Below are 23,845 nucleotides of genomic sequence, written 5' to 3' on the forward strand. Positions count from 1 at the left end.
ATCCATGAAATGTTAAGTAAAGAAAGAGAGTTTTAAAAAACTGTTGTAGGGACATTTTTCAAGTGTATAAAAGAATTTTTTAATTTACATTAAAAATATGGATGGTTGTTTACCAAGCTGTTAGCAGAGTTTTTTTTCTGAGAAGCAGGATCACATCGGTACTCAACCGGGGACAATTCTCTTTGTCTGGAAGTGTCTGGTGGCCTATTGTCGCAACTGAGGGTGATGCTCCCGGCACCTAATGGGTAGAGACGAAGGATTTTGCTAAGCATTCAACACAAAGGACAGCCCTCATTGTGCCAATAATGCCAAGGCTCAGAAACCCAGGATCAGAGAGATTTACACTTTCTATTTTCATGCTCTTTGGGGTTGTAATTTTGGGCAACAGTCTTGCTTTCCTTGTATTTTACACAAAATTAATATCGTTTCTGTTTGAGGAAAAAATTCTTGATATAATATAGTTAATTTCTTTGTAAATTTCAAATATGACACATCAACTGATAACTTACATAACCTTTCTTGAGGTAACTCTTAGGTCACCGTGAAGTGTGGATATTGGCAGCAATAATAAAAACATGTATCCTAAAACTCTGTCTTTTAGGGAGGTAAAGTGGTTATGAAGGAATTAAAGGTGAAATTGAACTACAGGCAAACATCATAATTATTTTTTAAATGATTATTTCATGCAGCACATTTGTAATCTCCTTCCCCATCTGTGGACTATCTTCCTTGCTTATAGTTGCTATGTGTTCAGAAGATGCATATTGATTTAAATAACAGATAAAAATCCATATAGAAGAGTGTTTATTGCAGCACTACTACTAATAAAAAAATTAGAATCAACCTAGCTATATGTCAAAAGGGGAATATTTAAGCAGATGTTGGTATATTTATGTAATGGATTACGAGGCAGTCATTAAGAAAAAGATGGACCTCTGTGTCCTGACATAGGACCACATGAGGTCCACAATGTACTGTGAAAGGAAAAGAGCAAGTTGCAAACAAACGTGTCCAGCATGATCCTTCATTGTAAATATATACACATATAAGGTATATATCTGTGTGTGTGTGTGTGTGTGTGAGAGAGAGAGAGAGAGAGAGAGAGAGGGAGAGAGAGAGAAAGAGAGAGAGGGAAAGAGAGATGTCTTCTACAAACTATGTCTTCTACAAACACAGGGAAAAATTTAGGAAGAATTCACACCAAACTTGTAAAAGGGGTTACTAAGACCCTAGAGTCACAGGGGAAGCTATGGTTTTGAGTATGGGTGATTTTACTTTATTGCACTTTCATACGTGCAGAATTCCTAAACCAGAGGTACATACAAAAGCAATGGGAATTGTTTTTTTGGACAGTATTTGCCAGTAAAAATAATTGGGAGTGGAATATGTAAATTATCTATGTAAATGCTTTTTCACTGAAATTTAAACATTTAGAAGTTATTAAAGCATCTTAGGAGGATGGATATAGGGGTTTAAAAAATGTGCTGAATGGCATAATTCTTTCCGTTTTCTATCTGGGCACCACTAGTGGGTAGAGGTGACATTTGCCAGAGGAGACACTGGGTATGCTTAGCATGATGAAGCAATAACAATAGCCAGTGTCTACCCAGTGCTCACTATGGGCTGGGTGAGCACTGTCACAACAACTCCATTAAGGGAGTTCTGTTTTATTCCCATTGTATAGCTGAGCAAACTGAGAGACAGTGAGGTTAAGTTACTGGCCAAACAAGTAAGGAAGAGATCCAGGATTTAAATCTAAGCAGCCTGGTATAAGCTTATGAATCATAATGGTTGCACAGCCCCGATTATCTAAAGCAAAACTAAAGTGACAGGTCACAAAACATGATAACTAAACCTGGTACTGTGATGTCACAAAAACCAGACTGGGGCATTATTGCAAACTGTCCTGCTTCAAGCAGCACCAGATGACCAGCATAAAAGCTCCTTTGATAAACTCGGGAGGTGAAAGTACAACATGTGAACCCTACAGACACTGTCACCTACTCCCTCCTGCTGTAGGTTTGTTTTAGGAAAATCTTCATTCTTCTATTTGACCTGATGGAGGCAGAGTCTTCAGCAGCACAGAGGTAATTGAGATTTAGAAAGACAGAGTAGAGCCTCCCAGTATGAGGAGTTAAACCAGGAGAGCTCTGTCATCACCCCAATCAATATTCCTCCTTGTCAGCAGCAACCCCAGACTGGCAGAGACATTTTTTCCTCTGAATTCAGTTTAGCATCAAAGTCCTAAATGATGCATAGAATTCTGTGGCCAGCCCTCTTGCTTAAATGTTATAATCAGAGGCAGAGCAGACGCCTTTCAGCTCATGGAGTGTGGAGAGGAACCACAGGCGAGGGGTCTTAGTTTTTCTGTTTTAGAAGGGCAGCACAAACATGCCTCTGAAAAGGCTTTCATAGTCTCCCACTGTGAATAGAATTTCTGTGACTCTGAAGCTTCTGGGGGGCAGACTATACAAAATACATTTTTTTCCCTCCACACTCCTGTTCTAGGCTTGCCAGAAAGACTTAATAAAAGTCTGTAGGTGGTCATACGAACTGAATTGAAAAGAGGAGCTTAAAGATGGTTTATTGCTTGTTGACTATGGAAGACTATGGAATGGTCCTCAGCTTTCAAGAATGCCATGTTAGTGTTTGTTTTCTACTTCAACAAATATTGGCATTTCTTCATTTCATCTTATCTTCTGAGGAATATAATTAATGGAATTTGGTGAAAGCAAAGAGTAAGATGGTTAGGTAGACAAAAAAAAATTAAGCAGACGATTCTGCAGCATTGTTTGTCAACTGGGTGTCTGCAAATTTGGTGGCTGATTGTGTTCTTCCTAAAATTCCTGTGTTAAAGTCCTAACCTTCAATGTAATGGTACTGGAGATGGGGACTTTGGGAGGTGATTAAGTTCAGAGGAGGTTGTACAGGTGGAGTCCTCAAGATGGGATGGATTAGTGACCTTAGAGGAAGAGATACCAGAGTGCCCTCCCTCTCTCTCTCTCTCCCCCACCCCTCTTTTTCTCTCTCTCTTGCTCCACTCGTGTGCACTGAGGAAAGGCCATGTGAAGACGCAGTGAGAAGGCAGCTATCTGCAACCCAAGAAAAGAGACCGTATCATAACCCGGTCCTGCTGGAACCTTGATATTGGACTTCCAGTCTCCAGAACTGTGAGAAATAAATGCCTGCTGTTTAAGACAGCAGTCTGTGGGATTTGGTTATGGTGGCCTGAGCAGACAAAGATACTGCTTTGATCAATCACTCATATTTCTGCCTATTACATGAATTTTTAACCAAGACTCTCCTGATTATGCTAAAAAAGTTTTATTTTCTGTTCCAGTAGATTGATTTGAAAACCAGCCTCGTAGTGATAGTGTCAGTATGACTGTAGGTTTATGGCCCAGTCTGAGAGGGTTTAGGCAGATAGTCATCATGGCAAATATTCTCGACCCTGGCTCCCACTGGGACTCTCTACTCATAAATGCACTTTTGCTTCACTGCACATCACCTTAAATGTCTTATTGCATCTTAGTTTTTTGTTTCAGTTTGTCTGTTTATGTATTTTGATATATGTGACCACAACAGTTTGTCTTTGATTGTCTAGAAAACTGGGACTTGTAATTATCTTTAATCAAAGTTTAGCAACACTGAAAAGTTGTTCCACAAAGAAACCTTATAGCCCTAAGTAATTTTGTTATTAGAATATGAAAAGTAAAGGAACTTCGTACTCATAGGGTAAGGAACAAAAAGAACTGGGGAGAAGAAAAAAGATGAAATAGAAAACAAAAGCAATGAAGAAAGCAAAACAAAAAGAGGCAAGAATAACAAATTCAAATACTTAATTCTTTCAAATGACCAATGAAATTGATAAACTTTTTTGAGAATTATTAAAAATAACTAATCTGTGTAATTGTTGGCAGTGTGGTGCTAATGTATGATGCACTGCATTTATGGATTATCAGGTACCCTGGGATGGAAACCACCTGCTGAATTTTTTTCCAGTAAGATATGTGGAAATTTATATGTCTTAATAATCCATTAAACTCTATGTTTCCTTTAAATGCCTTCTTCTTAGATGATGCTTCTCTAAAAACAATATTGTTTAGTTAACATAATGCTAATAATAGAAATGAAAAATAAAATTCTTATCCCTCTTAAAAGAAAAAGAGTAAAAGCATGCAAGCAGGATTATACAATGTCATGAATGAGAGAGGTGACATGAATACAGACACAGGTGCATTTAAAGTGTTATAAGAGAATACTACATTCAACTCTACAACAATAAATTTGAAAATCTAGACACTTCCTAGCAAAATATAAATCACAAAAATTGGTTCAACAGAAGTGGCACAATTGAATTGTCTGATAAATCTAGAAGGTGTTGAAAACCGAGTAAAGATCCAACATAGAAAACAACTATCTGGGGGTTCCAGCTGAGTTATATCTCACCTTAAAGAATAGATGATACCTGTGTTATTTAACTTATTCCAAGCTATAGAAAAGATTGATAAGCCCACTGAAATGAATAAAGCCATAATAACATTTTAAATACCAAAATCTGATAGAGACACTGTGAAAGATGGCTATAGACTAATTTCTTGTAGACATCTAGAAGAGAAACTTATAAGTAAAATATGAATAAATAGAGTTTTGTATGGTTAATTTCTAGAATGTAAGAATGGTTCAAATACCAGAAAAATCTACTACATAATACACTGATAAATTAAGGGAAAAAAACCCTATGATAAAAGTAGATATTGACAGGTGCTTGATAAAATTACATACCAATTCTTTTATTTATTTATTTATTTATTTATTTATTTATTTATTTATTTATTTTTAAATTTACATCCAAACTAGTCAGCATATCACGCAACAATGATTTCAGGAGTAGATTCCTTAGTGCCCCTTACCCATTTAGCCCATCCCCCCTCCCAAAATTACATACCAATTCTTAATAAAAACACTAAATAAAATAAGATTAGTATGAAACTACATAAATATAACAAAGACTACTTAAAAAAAAAACAACTATGGGGGCACCTGGGTGGCTCGGTTGGGCATCTGACTTTGGCTCCAGTCATGATCTCCCAGTCCATGAGTTGGAGCCCAGAGACTGGCTCTGAGCTGACAGCTGAGACCCTGGAGCCTGCTTCGGATTCTGTCTTCCTCTCTCTCTGCCCCTCCCCCGCTCACGCTCTGTCTCTCAAAAAATAAACATAAAATAACATTAAAAATAAATAAGAAACAAAGAAAGAAAGACATTAAGAAAGACATGGGAAAAACAGAGTCAGAAACATGCCCACATTTTATGTGTGAACTGCATTTATGTTCCAGTTGTTGTTTATTACTTGTACATACTTGCTTTCATTGTTAGCACATTTTTCTAGCTGTGAAAATTATTTGGGTATCTCCTGTGTCATAATGAAATGCACCATAATTTGTCTTCTAAAATTAGTGTAAATGTTTTTTTTATTGTGATAAAAAACACATTAGTGTGAAATCTACTCTTTTAACAAAATTTTAAGTGTATAGTGCAGTTTTATTAACTACACACACGATGTTGTACAGCAGACATCTAGAACTTTTTCATCTTGTTTGACTGAAACCCTTTGAACAATACTCCCCATTTCCTCCTGCCTCCAGCTCCTGGCAACCTCCATTCTGCTTTCCTTCTATGACTTGAAATATTTTTAACTTAATGCCTTTTTACCTAGTGGCAGGGTTTTAAAACAAATTAGGGTGTTTTATTTCAAAATTTTTAATGTTTATTTATTTCTTGAGAGAGAGAGAATGAGAGACAGAGTGTGAGTGGGGGAGGGGCAGAGAGAGGGAGACAGAATCTGAAGCAGGTTCCAGGCTCTGAGCTGTCAGCACAGAGCCCGATGTGGGGCTTGAACTCATGGACCTTGAGATCATGACCTGAGCCGAAGTTGGATGCTTAACTAACTGAGCCACCCAGGTGCCCAAATTAAAGTTTTAAAGTGAGAAACAGGCTTATATATGCAATACTAGGTAGGGATGAGGGCAAGGTAGAGCAATGCTCTTAATATTAACTGTAAACTCAGAAGCTAGAAAAAGAGGATCATATAAGCCAACTTTTTTCACCTTTTCAAAACCATTTTAATGTATTACTCTCTTATGTGGCCTTCTAGAAAATCGATGAAGTTATTGAAAGAGTTGAATACAATTCCTATATATATTTCATACATTCTACACATACACTTAAGAATGTCTCCACATTTAAAAAACTACAAAACATTACAGCCCGTTCAGCTTTTTCATTCTATATTATAGATAAATTGTATATATTCCATATATTCTACATGTACATTTAAGAGTGTCCCCACATTTTAAAAACTGTATGAAACATTACAGCATGTTTGGTTCTTTCATTCTATATTATAGATAAATTATGTTGGCTAATCTATTTATTGTATAGAATTGTCATAGGATAAGGAATTATTATAGTTCTTACTTTTTTTGCTGGAAGTGCCCTTCTTAAATTTTTTTTTTAATTTTTAAGTTTTTGAATTTTATTTAAATCCAAGTTAGTTATTATTTTTTTTTAACGTTTATTTTTGAGACAGAGAGAGACAGAGCATGAACGGGGGAGGGGCAGAGAGAGAGGGAGACACAGAATCGGAAGCAGGCTCCAGGCTCTGAGCCATCAGCCCAGAGCCCGACGCGGGGCTCGAACTCATGGACCATGAGATCGTGACCTAAGCTGAAGTCGGACGCTTAACCAACTGAGCCACCCAGGCGCCCCTAAATCCAAGTTAGTTAACATATAGTGTAGTAATGGTTTCAGGAGTAGAACCAGTGATTCATCACTTACATGAACCCAGTGCTCATCCCAACAAGTGCCCTCCTTAATGCCCATCACCCATTTAGCCCATCCTCCCGCCCAACAGCTCTCCAGAAATCCTCAGTTTGTTCTCTATATTTAAGAGTCTCTTATGGTTTTCCTCTCTCTCTGTTTTTATGTGATTTTTCCTTCCCTTCCCCTATGTTCACTTGTTTTGTTTCTTAAATTCCACATATGAGTGAAATCATATGATATTTATCTTTCTCTGACTTATTTCGCTTAGCATAATATGCTAGTTCCTTCCACATTGTTGCGAATGGCAAGATTTCATTCTTTTTGATTGTCAAGTAATATTTCATTGTATGTATATAACACCTCTTCTGTATCCATTTGTCAGTCAATGGACATTTAGGCTCTTTCCATAATTTGGCAATTGTTGACAGTGCTGCTATAAATAGCCAATTTAATGTTTATGTTTAGAAAAGATACCACACCGGACAAAGGATTGACTATATGATGATATTTGCAACATACATGACAAAGAGCTGTCATCTATAATATACAAAAAACTTTTACAGGTGTATGAGTAAAAAGACTAGCCATGTAGCAACAACAAATGGGCAGGAATAAAAATATACTATTTATAGAGAAGCCAATACAAATGGTTAGCAAACATACATATACTTAAACTCACTAGCAGAGAGGAAGATACAAATTAGAGTAAACATGAGCTATCCATTACACCTATCCCAATGACAAAAGTTTAGAAAGTGAAAGCCAGTTCTGGTGAGCATTTGGGGAAAAGTTTCTCTCCTATATTATTGAAACTGTGACTCATGGTGTCATTCAGGAAAATGATTATTAAAAAGACAATGTATAGTTTTTTCAGCAGTCACTCTTGGAATCTATCCCACATAAATAAAAGCACCAGTATGAAAGAATATGTGCCCAAGTTTATATTAACTCATTGTGTATTCAGCAATAAGTTAGAAACCAAGGAAGCGACTACTATTAGGGAAACTGTTGCATTTTCACACCCATACCATGAATGTTACTGAGCCTGTGTTGAATTTAAAGCTATATTAGTTGACCTAAAGAAATTCCCATGTTCATTGTGGAATATAAAAAAACCATGATGCGAAAGAATGTGCATGATGCAATCTCATTTTTGTTTGTGAAGCTATAACCTTTATGTTTATAGGATTAAGTGCACATGGAGGAAAATACTGGCAGACGTGTTCTAAGTTGTAAATGTAGGTTAACTCAGAATAGGGCTAAGTGGGAAGTGATTTGTGATGAGAGAAGGAAAAGAGATGGAAAAGGAGGAGGAAGCAAAATGCAAAAATGTAAAAGATGGTGTTTTAAAAAAGTGCCTGTGACATCCAGCAGGGACACCTCTAGCTGTAGTTAAGGGACAGTGCTGACTTAACTGACTTAAACAATGACTATACGTATTCTTTCATACAACAAGAAGTGTCGAAGGAGGTAGGCTCTGTTTGATTAATTCCTGGGATAAATTATGTTATCAAAGAGACAGATACTTTCTGTTTTTCTAATCTGTCATCCCCAGGATATTGGCTATGTTCTTGTCTGTGTCTCCAATGATGGTCAAAACTCCAAGCATCACAGATAGTCACAATTATGTTCATGTTTTATGTTTATTTTTAGAAATGGGAAAACCTATCCCAGAAACCTGCCCCAATATCAATGAGCAGCAGGGGCTATGAAATGTCCGCTACTGGTTTTATTGACCAGATTTACCCTTAGGCTTTGGATGGGAACCTTGTTTCTGAAAAATGGACACCTGAATAAAACTGTGTTTCTATTTGCAAGGAAGCAGAGAGAAATGACTGTTAGGCAGGCCATAGGGACTGCTACATATGACCGAACGCAATATATACTGATATAGGAATATATATGCTTGTATATTATATGAAGATAGTCATCCAGTTGAATTTCAAAAAGAAAGCATATGTCCTTGGGGTGCCTGGGTGGCTCAGTCAGTTGAGTGTCTGACTCTTGATTTTGTCTCAGGCCATGGTCTCACTGGTTTGTGGGACGGAACTTCACATGGGGCTCTGTGCTAACAGCACGGAGCCTGCTTGGGATTCTCTCTCCTATATCTCTCTGCCCCTCCCTGACACACACACACACACACACACACACACACACACACACACTCACACACACTCACACACTCTCTCTTTCTCTCAAAATAAATAAATAAACATTAAAATGAAAAAATGTATGACCTCACTGAAGAAAAAATCCTAGCAGCTGTTCAATGTGTAATTTTAGAAGTGCAGTCCAAAGGTCTCTTTTTAGAGCTCTCAAATTTCAACCCAAATGGAAGAAAGTTGCTAGAGAACAAGAAACTCCACCACCTTCATACTACAATGTTTTTGTGTCACTTAAGTATTTAAGAGGTTAACCTTTTGCTCCACCCCAAGCAAGCCATTAATCTTTAAACAATACAAATGGTTTTTTATCCTTTGTTTTCCCCTTTTTAAATTTGCTTAAGGAAAGCTTGGTAGAGTCTCGTCCATTCCTATGTGATGTAAAGGATTATGCTTTGTGAACCTATTGTGTTGACTTTTAAGATAAGAGCTCTTAAGGATTTTTAAACCATCAAGCAGTATCCATCAGAACAAATAAATGAAAGATTGCTCTATTCTTTTCAGGCAGGATACATTCTGTGACCTATCTTTTCCGTGACCTACACGGCTTTAGGAGAAGAGCTTCCAGAGTTTTATTGGCAATGCCACTATTAGAAGGACTTCCCTCTCTCTTCCGAGCTCTTTGGGGGTCAGCCTTAAAGCGAGCATTAAGCGAATGGCTAATGGAATTAAGGATATAATAATAGAAGGATATAGTGAGACAATTGTATTAACAAGAAATAAATCATGTTGAATGTAAGGTAAGTGTTTTTTAATTGATTGATGGGAAGGATGCTCCACAGGTTTTGTCAGGGACTAACAGCCATTTACCTCTCCATCTATAGTAAAAAGCCAAAATGCAGAAAAAAAGATAAGAAAATTATGCAGTGGGAAGATAAATTATTCAGAGAAGATGGCCATTTTTGTGCTGACATCACTAATGCGAAAAGGCATTAAATCTTTGACACTAGCTTCATTCCTTAGGAGCTGTGGGGCTAAAGCAACGTTTTGTAGACATAAAAACTGAAATGTCTACTCCTAAAGCTTTCCTCTGTGCCATGAACAGCTACCAAGGTGACTGGATACCTGAAGGAATAACTGGTTCTGTGCTTTCCAAGTTGAATAACAGTCTTGCACTTTGAAACTTAGTGTCTCTGTCTATATTATTACAACAATCTAGCTGTCAATATTTTTCATCTAGTCGACAAAGCTTGTGTGCCCTGATGTCAGGGATATAGAGAGCTACATGGGAGACATTTTAAAGTACTATTGGATAGAGAAAATCTTGACGCTGAATTTTGTAACTAAATGTTTTTTTATTTTACTCTCACAGTTACCAAGTCCCCTCTTTGAGTTTAGCCCCTCTTATATCCTACATAATCCTCTTTTTCTGCAACCATTCTTACTACTTAGTTACTAGGACAGCCCTTTTCAGACCAACAATACTCTAGAGACTTCTTATTGTAAGTCAGATGTGAAGGAGAGTGGGTAGATTCAATCTATGTGTGGGCAGGAGCCATGCTTCTTGCTACAACTGCTTTAAGAGTTGCTTTAAATCTTCCCCCATTCCTGTATCACAATTTTTCTACTGCCTTTGGTTACTTTATTAACTAGGTTTATAAACTGCAATCCAGGAAACTTTCTTCATAATATTACAACACATAACAACAAAGAAACCTGGCTTTTATCAATATCTCCAAATTATGCCATCTCTGGAATTTTAGAGAACTTTATCCATTAAAAATTATTTGGTCTTCCCCCCCCCCCCTCCCTTTTTCTATTGTTGGAAAGGGTAGGGCTGGCAATTCCTGGATACCTGCTGTGAGCCAGGCACCAAGTTAAGCATTTTACATACATTATTTAAATTTATTCTCTACAACCATTCTTTGCAGTAACTATCAACATCGGTTCACAGATAAGGACACCAAGGTTTAGAGGGATTAAGTACTTTCTCCAAGCTCAAGTTGCTAATTTGAGGTAAGGACCGGGTATTGCAGTTGAGTGGAAGGTCTAAGAACCTCTTGAGATTCTTCTAAATGTAATTGTCACATGTTAGGTTCTCTGGAAGAGAGGTTAAGAAGTTTGGGGTGAAAAATATTTATCAGTGTGAAAGGAAAGGAGAGGACACAGGACAGGACAGGGCAGAGGAAGTAGTCAGACCTTAATGCTAGCAAACATTCCATCTGAGTGTCCTGCAATGGGCTGAAATGAGCAGGCCTTTGTCCTCTCATCTTGATCAGTCAGGCTGCCCCAGGAAGGACATGAACTTTTGCAAGGAGGCTTGAAAGGCTCCAGGAAGGAATTGAGTAAGAGGCAGCAAGTCCTTCCTTGAAAGGGATCTGAACAGCACATCTCTATCTATCATGAAAATATCTTAATGGTATCTATAGTGGGCAGTAAAAAATGGACTAAGTAAATGGTTTCTTTTTCATTGTGATTGTGTTATCCAATGTGATAGGAGATGTATAATGGGTGAATTTGGATAAAGAACTCAAGCTTGGATTCTTTGTTAATAAGATTGCACTCTACATATAGCCTTAACTCATTTTCTCCTAAAAGAATTGGACAGTTCTACTGATTTTGTGTCCAAAGACCAATGACTATACCAACTATCCCTCCTGATGTCTATTTCTTTCCATTGCAAACATCAGGTTGACCAAATTTACCTTTGTTTGGCATCACTTATTCCACATTTTTTTGAATACTCAATCCTCTTCTTGGCTAGCTCAATTCTTTCTATCTTATATATCTAAAAATTATCTAAAAATTAGCCCATAGTTTTTGTTCAATTGCTTTTTATTCTCATTACAAATTTTAGCTGATAAGAACATTAATTTAAAAATATCTAGTATGTTCTTCCTACTTTTTATGTATAGTGGCCTATGTATAAAATAAGCCTACTTATCTAGTTCTTTAGATACATTGCATTATGAATTTGTCTTCAATGTACCTTCCTGTTAATATCCCTTCAGCCAGTATTTTGACCAGGTTAACATGATAGGATTGCCACAATTCATCCTATTGGTATCTTTTGTGAAGAAGACAGGACTCATACTTCAAGTTTCAAGTTCTTCAAGGCTCAGCACTTGCTCAATCTGAGATACTATTTCTAATTACTTTCTAGAAATTTTATTGGTTACTGTAGCCCATTGTGAAAATAAATAAAGGAAGATTCACTTAAAATTGAGTCAGGAAGCCCTGAAGGGGAGGTCTCACATAGATACCATTCATTGAAGCCTGAAGAACCAACAGGAAGAAGGAAGGTGATTATGTCAACAAAGGAGGACACTTTTCACATATGAATTTATCTCCTGCCTTTAAGAAAGGGAAGGAAGATCTCAACTTGTCCCAGCAACAAGGCACTAACCACTGCTTGCAGCCAATGAAAAATTGTCATAACCTCAAACTCTTGTTCTTTTCCAATAAATTTTGTTCAGAACAACCATCCCATATTTTCTCCTAAAACCTGATAAAAACTGACCTTCCCTTTGTCTCTTTAGGTTTGTCTATGGTTTGCATCCTGAATTGCAATTCCTCTGCTATTCCCAAATACACTCAGTTGTTTTTACTCATATAAAATTGTTCTTTGCTCTGTTTAAAGTTAACACCATTAACTTATTTACCATTACTGATTTTGTGATCAGTGTTCTCCTTGTTTAAAGCATCCACCAAGTTTACATAAAGGTTGTTATTTCCCTGCCAAAGTTCTTTTAACACTAGTTGTTACAATGCTTGTCTTGCTAATTCAACATTCTTTCTTAAGAGTGTAACTTTGCCCTTGTGTCTTCTTGGAATACACTTGTGATGGGAAGATTGGCAACTTCCCCTCCCTTCCAAGCTCCATCATAGCTAAATTTTGAGTTAAATGGATGTAATCATCCTGATCCATCCCCAGGGTAACAAATGACCTTTACGACTAGTGTAGCACTATATGATTGTGGTAGGATTTAGGTAAACAAGGAAAGAAATTAAAACTCTTTTACATAATAATGGAAGAACACTGATTCCAAAGGTAGAATTGACTTTTTGGTAGTGGAGGAAAGGTTCATTTCTTTTTTTCTTTCTTTCTTTCTTTCTTTCTTTCTTTCTTTCTTTCTTTCAATATTTATTTGTTTGTTTGTTTGTTTATTTTTGAGAGAGAGAGAGAGAGAGAGTGAGTGGGGAGGTACAGAGAGAGAGGGAGACAGAGAATCCCAAGCATGCTCTGTGCTGTCAGCACAGAACCTGATGTGGGGCTTGAACTCATGAACTGTGAGATCATGACCTTAGCTGAAATCAGGAGCTAGATGCTTAACCGACTGACCCATCCAGGTGCCCTGAAAAGATTCATTTCTGTTTGAGTTTAGACCAGGGTTATTCAACTTTCATATTATTAACATTTTGGGCTAGATAATTTTTACTGGGGAGGGGGGTCTCCTGTGCATTTTAGGCTGTTTAGCATCATCTCTGGCCTCTACCCACTAGATGCCAGCAGCAAGGCACCCTCCCCTCCCCAGTTGTGATGTCTCCAGATATTGTCAAATGTTTCCTGAGGGAAAAGATTACCACACATTGAAAGCCACTGGCATAGACTATACTTCTCAGGGATTGTGGTTGAGGGAGAGGTTAAAAGGACAGAGCAATTTGTGAAAAGAACTTAGGGACAGGAAGGGAGGACCAAGTTTGGAGTCAGAGACATTGTCCGTAGAAAATTTTCCTTCTCTCATAAAGCTCTATGTCTTAAGGTACGATCCATTTAGAAATTCAAGAGAAAGTTCAAGTGTACTAGAACTTTAATCTGTACCTTCCTGAGCTATAATTATTTTCTGAGATTTCCTTAACATTTCCCTAAAGGTATTTGCATTGCCTTGAACAGGTAGCTCAAGGTGTTGGAAATGGTGAGTGTAAATATGAGAAAGGATTCATGGGTTTCATTAGGGTGGGGGTCCCAATCCTAGAACAGTCAACTATGGGCAAGAGAGTTGTATCATATAAGTTTCTGTTGCAGCCATGTTGCTGAGAAGAAAGAGAAGTAGTTCCTAGAATAATTATAATATACCTTAAGTTTATTTGGTGCTTACTATATGCCAGGAATAATATTAATTATTTTACCTGTATCATTTCATTTATTTCCCAAGTATATTTTGAGGAAGGTGCTGTTTTTAATCCTGCAATATTATAGAGAGAAAACAGAAGTTCAGAGATAGTAGACACTTTGTCTTATCGCTTAGGCAAGACACAATAGAACTGAGATTTGAGGATAGGCAACCTGACACTACAGCCATTCTTCATATTCCATCACCAACATCTGCTTCAAGATTTGCCCTTGGACTATAGTCCGTGAATCCTTGTTTTCTAGTGTCCTAATGAGAGGTTAAGTCAGCTCCTGAGAGTTGATGTGATGATAGGGATTGAATTTCAGCACTAGGAACAGGACTGGAGTCTTTGGAAGGTGGAAATATTGTCAAACAGTGGAAGTGGGAAAAGCATTGGGAAGGAAATAAGAGAAGAATAAGATAAAGAACATAGAGGCCAGGGATCAATTAAGAGAACAAAATGTGCTATGGGCCCAGTTGTCATAGTTTCTGATTTTCATCATCATAATAAAAATAAGACCGAGGAAGTCAAGGATCAAAGATTTTAAGGTACTACAAGCAGTTTGGAAATGATTGATTCTGGTTATAAAGCTAGATAAGGAAGTGAATGAAGCTAAGAAGAAAATGGTGGATTAGGAACACGTGATGGTGCGTGGCAATATAAGAGATAGAAAATCAGGATATCGAGGGCAGGAGGAGGGTATTTCAAGAATTAGATGTTGGAAGTGGAACAAAATTATTCCCATGTCAAACTGCTGCCTGGATGGTGGTAAGCCCTATTTTTTACAAGAGGTGAAGGACTAGCTGAGAGTTAGGATTTTGGCCGTTAGACCCATCTCCTCATATTTGGTGTTGTTCTTTGTTTTTCTTCAGAGGGTTTGATGAATTTCCCAGGCCCGTCATCCATTTCCTTCTTGTACACTGAAGCAATATATAATGGGATGATTTTGGATTTTGAAGTTGAATTTCCAAGTTTAAGTTCTGTTTCTCTTATTAGCAGTGTTACCCTTATCAATTATATGAGGGTTTTGAGCCTTGCTTTCTTCATCTGTAAAAAGGGTATGGCAACAGCTTCTTCACAACAGGTTCTGAAGATAGCAATAGAAAAAGAATTTTGCAAATGTGAAGAATTGTTATTGTTTTCTTTTAATGTCCCAATTTCTCTTTAAAATGGGGTTGGCAGACTTTGCAGAGGTCTTTCTTATTCATCTCTGTATCCTCAGTGCCAGATGTACTGACTGGCCCATAGTGAGTGGAAAATATTTGTGGAATAAATGAATGACCTGATTAATAAAATAAATTTACAGTAACACTATTTGATATGTAATTGAATATGGCATTAAGGTAGGCCATCTTATATCTAACCCAAGAGACTTCAGTAATTTTTAAAATATGAAAAAGATTTTTATTTTAAGATATACTGGTCTTGCAGGCCTGAATCTGTAGGACAATGTTAAAACAAAATTTAGTGCTATCAAAAAGTTTGAAATCTTAATGTCTACAACCCTGAAAATTGTTTACTTAAGTTTTATACAATTTCTAGCTTCTTTTTCTTCTAGAGAAAGAAGAAATAATTCTAACAATAATTCATTATTATAGGTCAATCTGGTATCAGTCTGGTGACATCTCAATATCTATTGCACTAAATTGATTGTAACGGTTCTTAATTTTTTTTGATCATTTCATAGTGTCATTTCCTGTGATTTAATTTAGCTTTGATATTAAACAAAGATTCTAGACTGTCAATGCAATTTTGCCCTGAGCAAGCTCTGAGGTAGTATTCTTAGTTCTCCTTTGAGACAACTCTCTTTTGAGCGACTATCTTTTGAGATACTACTAAATTGTAGAAACATTTATTATCTAAAGGTCTTGATTTGTTGGACTTAATATTTGTACGGTCAATTCTCACCCCAAAGATTATGCCTTTAGCAAAAGGAAGATTTGGTGCAAAAAGTTGAATATAGATGGTGGCACTCTAAGCTCAAGTTGTGCTATCTTTTTTTATAGAAGAACTTTATGCACTCTTACAGGAATGTTTTAATATTTAATACACAAGAGCAGTAATTTTTCATGGGAAATTGAAGCCAAATCTGAAGCATTAAAAAATTAACCACAGCAAACTGAATTTTCCAAATGAAAGATAATGTCTACTGTGGAGTAGAGCTTTGTTTTGATTAATGCAACGATGAGAGTGGGAAAGTTCCCTGAATCTTCATAAGTTTCCAAATGAGGTTTTGTGTTGTCTACAATCTGGAAGTGTCGTTTATTGAGCTAGGGGCTCGTGGAATAAAGAAATTGGATTGATATGATGAGCTAATAAATCTACTACCTGAATCTATTATAGCCAGAGAATTCATACATTTATTTTTCCCTTTACTACTCTGTGCAGAGAATTCTGTGTACTGGTTAGAATCATGGACTTTGGAGCTAGCCTTCCTGGGTTCAAGTCATACTAATTATATGGCCTTGGATAAGTTCTCTTTTTTGTGATTCAGTTTTTGAATCTATACAAGGGAGATGATGATAATACTAATATTCCTAGGTAGTTGTGAAGATTAAATTTACTAATCAATTCAAAACACTTAGGCTCTGGCACAAACTAAGAGCTAAAAAATTGTGCCTGTTTATTTTTGTTTGTCTGACATCTGAATTTCACAATTGCCGGGCTGCTTTTCTTTTGGCCATTTTAGCTTTCATCCCTATTCTGTGGGTTGGAATGACCGCATTCATCTTTGACTCAGTTTCATTGTTAGGTTGACCAGGAACATGTCTTCTGTCATGAATTCACAATATTTATAGAACCATATTTGCAAGTAGATATCATTCCACAACGTAGTGCTTATTTCTTAGATACAGATACAATACAGACCTATACTACATTGTGCTGGTCCATAGCTGACAACACTAATAAAAGAACTGTTTTTAAGTGTGGGAAGGAAATAAAAGTCTTTTTGAAGCCTAAAGTAAGTCAGCCAGATAAAGCTTTTAGAAATAGAGGAGTGCCAAAAATGTTTAAACATGGCTAGATTATGCCAACAATGAAATGTTAGTTGCAGTGAATATTTACTGAACTCTATGACTGAGAGAGCTTAGACTCTTAACACAATGTACATCATAACCACTCTCTGTATACTTGATATTACTATGACATGCTCTGGGATGAGTATTTTACATGTATTATCTCACATGGCAAGACACGGTGATAAAGTGAATTATTTTGCCTTTTACTAATGTGAGACTGAGGCCTGGGGAGGTTAAATAACTTGCCCAAGATCCTATGTGAATAAATGGAATAATATGAACTTTGATGCAGGCCTGACTTTAAAACCCAACATCTTATTCGTATGCAGTATTTCTTCTCAATGCTTTGCAACAGTTTGGGGAAGCCCTGTGGTCAGCTTGGTAATTGTGGACAGCATAGTAATACCCATGTAGAGGCCTCATGGAAAATAATGATGTTGTAAGTGCTTTGTTGTGACTGTGGCAAGTTATTTAACCTTTCCTAACTTCAGGCTTCTCACTTATACAGTGGATATAAGAATACTGTATAAGATTAGTATGAGGATTAAATCAGGAAAAGCATAACAGCACACAGTAAAACTTCAGTAGAGATTCTTTCTCTTTCTCTTCTTATTGGGTTATCTCTTTCAATTGGTAAGTCACTGTTAAATCGTTTTAGTAATAAGACAAGAGATAAATAGTTGCCATTATAGTGGTGGGGGGAGGACCTAACAGAGAGACTCTTTACGCTGATCACAGACCTAAAAGGACCACACCCTATCCTCTCACTGTTCAAGTAGAAGAGGATTCATTTGCAGACAGTAACAATTCTCTGCAAGTTCTACAGTTCCAGTCCTGAAGCGTTGGCCACAGGAGGCATCCAGGACATGTTTGTTGCTTCACTGATTCAAAGAAGAGGAAAGAAACAAGATATTGGCCATCTTGACTTAATTTTAATATTAAAAAAAATTTGTTTTTGAGAGAGAGCGCAAGTGGGGAAGAGGGGCAGAAGAAGAGAGAGAGAATCTTTAAAAAAATTTTTTTTAATGTTTATTTATTTTTTGAGAGAGAAAGACATAATGTGAGTGGGGGAGAAGCAGAGACACAGAATCTGAAGCAGGCTCCAGTCCAGGCTCCAAACTGTCAGCACAAGAGCCCGATGCGGGGCTCAAACCCACAAACCGTGAGATCATGACCCAAGCCGAAGTCGGACACCCAACCGACTGAGCCACCCAGGGGCCCTGAGGGAGAGAAAACCTTAAACAAGCTCCATGCTTAGCACAAAGCTTGACACAGGGCTCTATCCCACGGCCTTGGGATCATGACCTGAGCTGAAATCAAGAGTCAGACATTCAACAGACTGAACCAGGTACCCCTTAATAATTTTAATAGTCAAATTGTGGAGGTCGTTCTTTGATTATTATTTTTCTCCTATAGTTTTCTAGGACATTGGTCTTTGTTTAGACTAACTAGAACATTAGGCACCGGGTAATTCAACCAATCATCTGAGAACCTGGATGTACTCTATCTAATGTTAACTATTAAAAAAAAATTTTTTTTAAGTTTATTTATTTTTGAGAGAGAGAGAGAGAGAGAGCAGGGGAGGGGCACAGAGAGAGGGAGACACAGAATCCAAAGCAGGCTCCAGGCTCTGAGCTGTCAGCACAGAGCCCGATGTGGGGCTTGAACCCACAAACCATGATATCATGACCTGAGCTGATGGTGAATGCTTAACCGACTGAGCCACCCAGGCGTCCCATAAAACATTTTAAGAATAATTTTTACAATTAATTTCTTCAGAGATCTAAATGAGCTTTGTGCTTACATTTCTAAGTGCTAGGAAACTTGGATCTAAAAGTAAGAACAACCGAAGTTTGTTTCAAACTTTTCCTCTATGTAGGTAATCAATCTGTAAGAGTCCTGGTGCACCAACTGGTCTCAGGTGGCATCTTCAACATGGTTGGCTTGTTCTGTTTCCCCAAATTGCCGTAGAATTATCTGAATTATACTTTCTATATGTTGGTTATGTTTAATAGTTTTCTTCATAAGTCAAGTCCTTTAAATTCACAACAACCAAGATTGTACTGATGAGGAAACTGAGGCCCAGAGGTTGCAAATAACTTGCCAAAGTTTATACAAGTAGGGAGTGGCAAAGCTGGAATTCTGTCCCAGGTAGGCTTAGATGCAGAGGTTGTAACTTGCTTCTTTATCGTATAGCCTCTGAACAAGTCAGGTGCTGACCTTACCCTCACACTCAACAGTTCAGGGAACTCACTCCAAACTGCATGAACCCACTCCAGTGACATCTGTAGGAGGAAAAGAAGCAGACCTCCCTTTGCCTTGGGTCATGTCTGGGTCTGCTGTGTATCTGCTGCCATCACCATGGCTTGTCAGCAAGTTCATTCTTAAAGTGAAACGCGGTTGCTTTCTTCTTCACAAGGTTTATACCTCCACCTGCCCTCATTAAACCTCCCTTTTCTGCCTTTTGCTTCTCTTTTCTCTTCTTGGGATTTTGTGGGTGATTAACTACTTGACTCATGTGAAGACAACTGGTTCCTACTAACAAAGTGGTTGGCCGCCTAGGAAAAAACCTCTTCGATACTGTGTTAAATTGACCATTCTCTTCCTTCTTTTTTAATTTTTCTAAATTGAGAGCCACATTCATGATGGAGCAGCAGGATGACAGAACGTGGGGACATTACCAGCCACCTCGATAATGGCCCTGCTACTTTACTCGGCCATCACCTCCTTCCTGATGCTCTCCCAGGGAAGCAGAAGGCCCTGGGGTTTCAGCCTGGGAGAGAGCTGCAGAATGAGGTTTCATGCTGGGGGTGAAGATTAAGCTCTGAGTGGCATTCCTGCGGAGGGTTTAAATGGCGCCAATTTGGGAAGGATTTGTCCTGGAGGTCTGCTGAATTCCACCTTTTCTCTCAGTGAACACTGGTGATTACTCTGAGTGCCCCCAGAGGCAGCCTCCCACATGTCAAATACATATGGCTCCATCTAGGAGCTCATTGCTCTCCGTTCAGTTATCGTGGGCTGTTCACTCTGCCTCCCTGAGCCCTACATCTTCCTGAGCCACTTAGGCCACTTGTGCTCATGGTCTCAGATTCACGCTGAAATGCTTTGAAAATGCAAAGGTAAACAAAGGTTTAACCTGGTGGGTAGGGAAAATCACTTCGACCTCTTTTGACTTAAAAGCTGCTATAAACACTTGAGTCATTATTATTCCCAAGGCTTAAAACCACCTCATTGCCACCATGCTGGGTAAAAGCTGTCCAGGCTCCCAGCATGGCTTGGCAGACATCAGTTAGGGCCAAGTCCATGTGAAAAAGCACTGTGGATGGACCAGCCCCTGGTGCGCGCTCTCAGCCCTGCTTGCTGGATAATGGTCAGGTGCTGCTTTCCTCACCTCATAAATAGAAAGCTGTTTATTTAAATTTTCTGTGAAAGAGAGAATTTGGGGATTATTCATTGTTCCAAATTCCCCCCTGGTAAGTAAAAAATAAGTGGAATCCAAATTTAGTTTTCTATGATCATCTCTGGTATTTATGCAGTTTGTGCAAAAATGCTGGAACCAGATCCCCATGGATGTTTTTGGCTCTGGGTGTGTGCTGTAGGCAATCGTTGAGTATTTTCTCATTAAATACAGTGTTGGTTTTTTGTTCCATTTACTCCTAGAAGTCAGAGAAACAGCAGAAATGGAGTAGAGACTCTTGGGAGATGAATCTAAGGACGCAGAACTCGTGCCCTCTTCATTTATTCTGTTTACAGCAATAGGTTCCTCACAGACCCTTCCAATGGGAATGAGCCTGGAGCCTGGAATGAGATAGGAGATAAATGGTGTTTTTATGAGGAAAGGTCAAGGAATAGAGAGAAGAAAAAAAAAATCAGGAATTGATTGTTTTTAACTGCATGAATCATTATTTTAGAGAAGCTAAGCCTAAAAACTTTGCAGCAGGAGAATTAAATAGAAATGGCATTCATTCATTTACAAAATGGGCATTTATTGAATGTCCCACTGTGTGCCAGGCTGTAGTATAGACGAAAAGATTCAATCTTTGATCTGAAAGAATATGCATTTCATACACATTTTATATATATAATTTTTTTGACGAACAAGGATATTTATTTTATTATTTATTTATTTATTTTATTTTTAATTTTTGTATTAAGGAATAATTAACATGCAGTGTTATGTTAGTTTCAGTTGTACAATATAATGATTCCGTTCTGTACATTGCTCAGTGCTCATCATGGTAAGCGTACTCTTTAATCCCCTTTACTGATTTCACCCATCCCCCACCCAGCTCCCCTCTGGTAGCCATCAGGTTGCTCTCTATATTTCAGAGTCTGATTTTTGTTGGTCTTTTTTCCTTTGTTCATTTGTTTCTTAAATTACACACATGACTGAAGTCATGTGGTATTTATCTTTCTCTGACTGATTTTTTTCACTTAGCATTATGCCTTCTAGGTCCATCCATGCTGTTGCAAATGGCAAGATTTCATTCTTTTCTTATGATTGAGTGGTATTCCATTGCATATATACCATATCTTCTTTATCCATTCATCTATTGATGGGCTCTTGGGTTGCTTCATATCTTGCCTATTGTAAAGAATGCTGCAAGAAACCTAAGGGTGCATGTATCTCTTTGAGCTAGTATTTTTGTTTTCTTTGGGTCAATATCTGGTAGTGGAACTACTGGATAATATGACAAATTTTTAAATAAAATTATATATATATAAAATATTCTTTCCCAGCCAGGATATTGGAAAATCATTAAATTAAATTAGGTCTTAGAAGCCTTGACTTCTCTACCTGCAAGCCTCCTCCCTCCCTACCCTCATCCAGCCCATGTCCCTTTGTGACCTAAACCACACAGGTTTTGACTTAAAGGGTACTATAAATTCTCCATTTCAAATGCAAAGTGATGTAATAGGAGTGTAGTGTTCTGAGTCACTGTCTCAGGAATCTCTTTGGTCCTTCACTTTGAGAACTCAGTTAATGCTGGTGTTAGCTGGAGAGGTGGACCTTTCCATCTGCTGCTAGATTTTTGTGTCTTGAAAACCTTACTTGGCTCTCCTGTTTTGGCTTACTTAGTTCATATTTCTAAAAAAAAACCCAAACCCATGACTTTGTCATTTTTCTCCTCTATTCTTACTTTCACCAGACAGTTTAATCATTAAGAGTTCATTTGGCTGAGAATAACAGACAATCTACCAGTGGCTTTAAAAAGTAGGGTTTGTGGATTTTACACAGTAAGAAGTTCAGAGGTAGGTTGATCAGGGCTGGTGTAATACTTCAGTGATGCCATCAGGCACCAATCTTTCCCTAAGTTTGCTTTGCCATCCCTTCTATGTATGCCATTATCCTCTTAATTCTTTCCTTGTGGTTACAAGATGGCTGTCATACCTCCAGGGCAAACATCTGCATTTCAATCAGGAAGCTGAGGAATGAGAAAGAAGCCAAGGGTTATGCCAGCCAAATGTATCCCCCCCCTTTAAAAAAAAAAAAACAACAAAAAACCAAGAGATATCAAAGCTCTCCCAGAAATCCCGCCTAATAAAAGCTTACATCTCAGAACTATATCACATGGTCAGAAAGGCAGGCTGGGAAATTCAGAGATGATGGTAGGTGCTGAGATCCTAACTAACAAAGAGACGGCCATACTGTGGTCTTAAACTCATAAGCAGTATTCAAAATTTCAGGGGAAGCCTATAGAGCAAACTTGGAAAGGGATTGGGGAAGACCACTTTGAGGTGAATTAATATTAGACCTAAAATAATGATGGCATTCTCTCATCTAACCAAAAAAGTAATTGTCATAAAACATGAATACTTTTGGGGAGAAAATTTATTGGGACTTTTTAAAAAATAGTAGCTTTCCTGAAGTCAGAAGAATATAAGCAACATTCTTCAAGTTTCATCATAGATCTCATAGAAACCAAGTAAAAATAAAAGATGAATGTGAGGCAGGTGAACTTAAAAAAAATCGAGCACTGATTCCTGTTAGACTGGCCTTAGTTTCTTTAAGGCTTAAGGAATGTGGGCTGTTTTAATTTTTTTTTTTTAATGTTTATTTATTTTTGAGACAGAGACAGACAGAGCATGAATGGGGGAGGGTCAGAGAGGGAGAGAGGGAAACACAGAATCTGAAACAGGCTCCAGACTCTGAGCTGTCATCACAGAGCCCGACGCGGGGCTTGAACTCACGGACCGTGAGATCATGACCTGAGCCGAAGTCGGCCGCTTAACCGACTGAGCCACCCAGGCCCCCCTGTTTTAATTTTTTAACACAGAATTTTCATAATGTTATCAATAGTGTCCTCATATACTTCTCATACTCAAAATATATACGTTGGCTGATGAAATGAACTGGTAATTTTTTTTTCAAAATAAGACAGGAATCACAATGATTCACCTTTAGTTGCTACACAACAAATAAATTAACAAGAGCATCTAAATTTCTATTTTTTGGCACATACCAGATGCCTTAGTTAAGCAAGCATTTTCACAAAACTTCTTTTGTCCTATAAAATTTACAAGTGAAAAATTTTTGTAACAGGTAGACTATCTTTCTCTTCTGCATCTAACTTTGTCTTCTGTGGATCAAGAAAGATGGTTCTTTAAGACTCTGAGAGATTAAATTTGAGAGTGACATCTTCTTGGGCACTCCAATCCATCACATCAGAGAACCCAATTACCTTAGTGATCATTGACTAACTACTGATAAGAGAATCTCCAAAATGTTGTCCTTCCAAGCCAAGGCCAAAGTATAAATAAAGCTTTCAACTAACCAAAGCACG

The 23,845-nt window shown here is 37.7% G+C and overlaps 1 long non-coding RNA gene across 1 annotated transcript in view; it reads left to right on the plus strand.

Annotated features, from left to right (window-relative positions):
* Nucleotides 1-1,798: 1,798 nt before the first annotated feature.
* Nucleotides 1,799-23,845, plus strand: part of LOC132692349 (uncharacterized) — a 202,127-nt gene continuing 180,080 nt past the window's right edge. The window contains exon 1 of the long non-coding RNA XR_014137604.1: nt 1,799-2,087. This is a non-coding gene — a long non-coding RNA (uncharacterized LOC132692349). The remainder of the gene's footprint in view (nt 2,088-23,845) is intronic.

The sequence above is a fragment of the Panthera onca genome, chromosome B1 (assembly GCF_046562875.1).
Source record: "Panthera onca isolate mPanOnc1 chromosome B1, mPanOnc1 haplotype 2, whole genome shotgun sequence".
Taxonomy (NCBI): Eukaryota; Metazoa; Chordata; class Mammalia; order Carnivora; family Felidae; genus Panthera; species Panthera onca.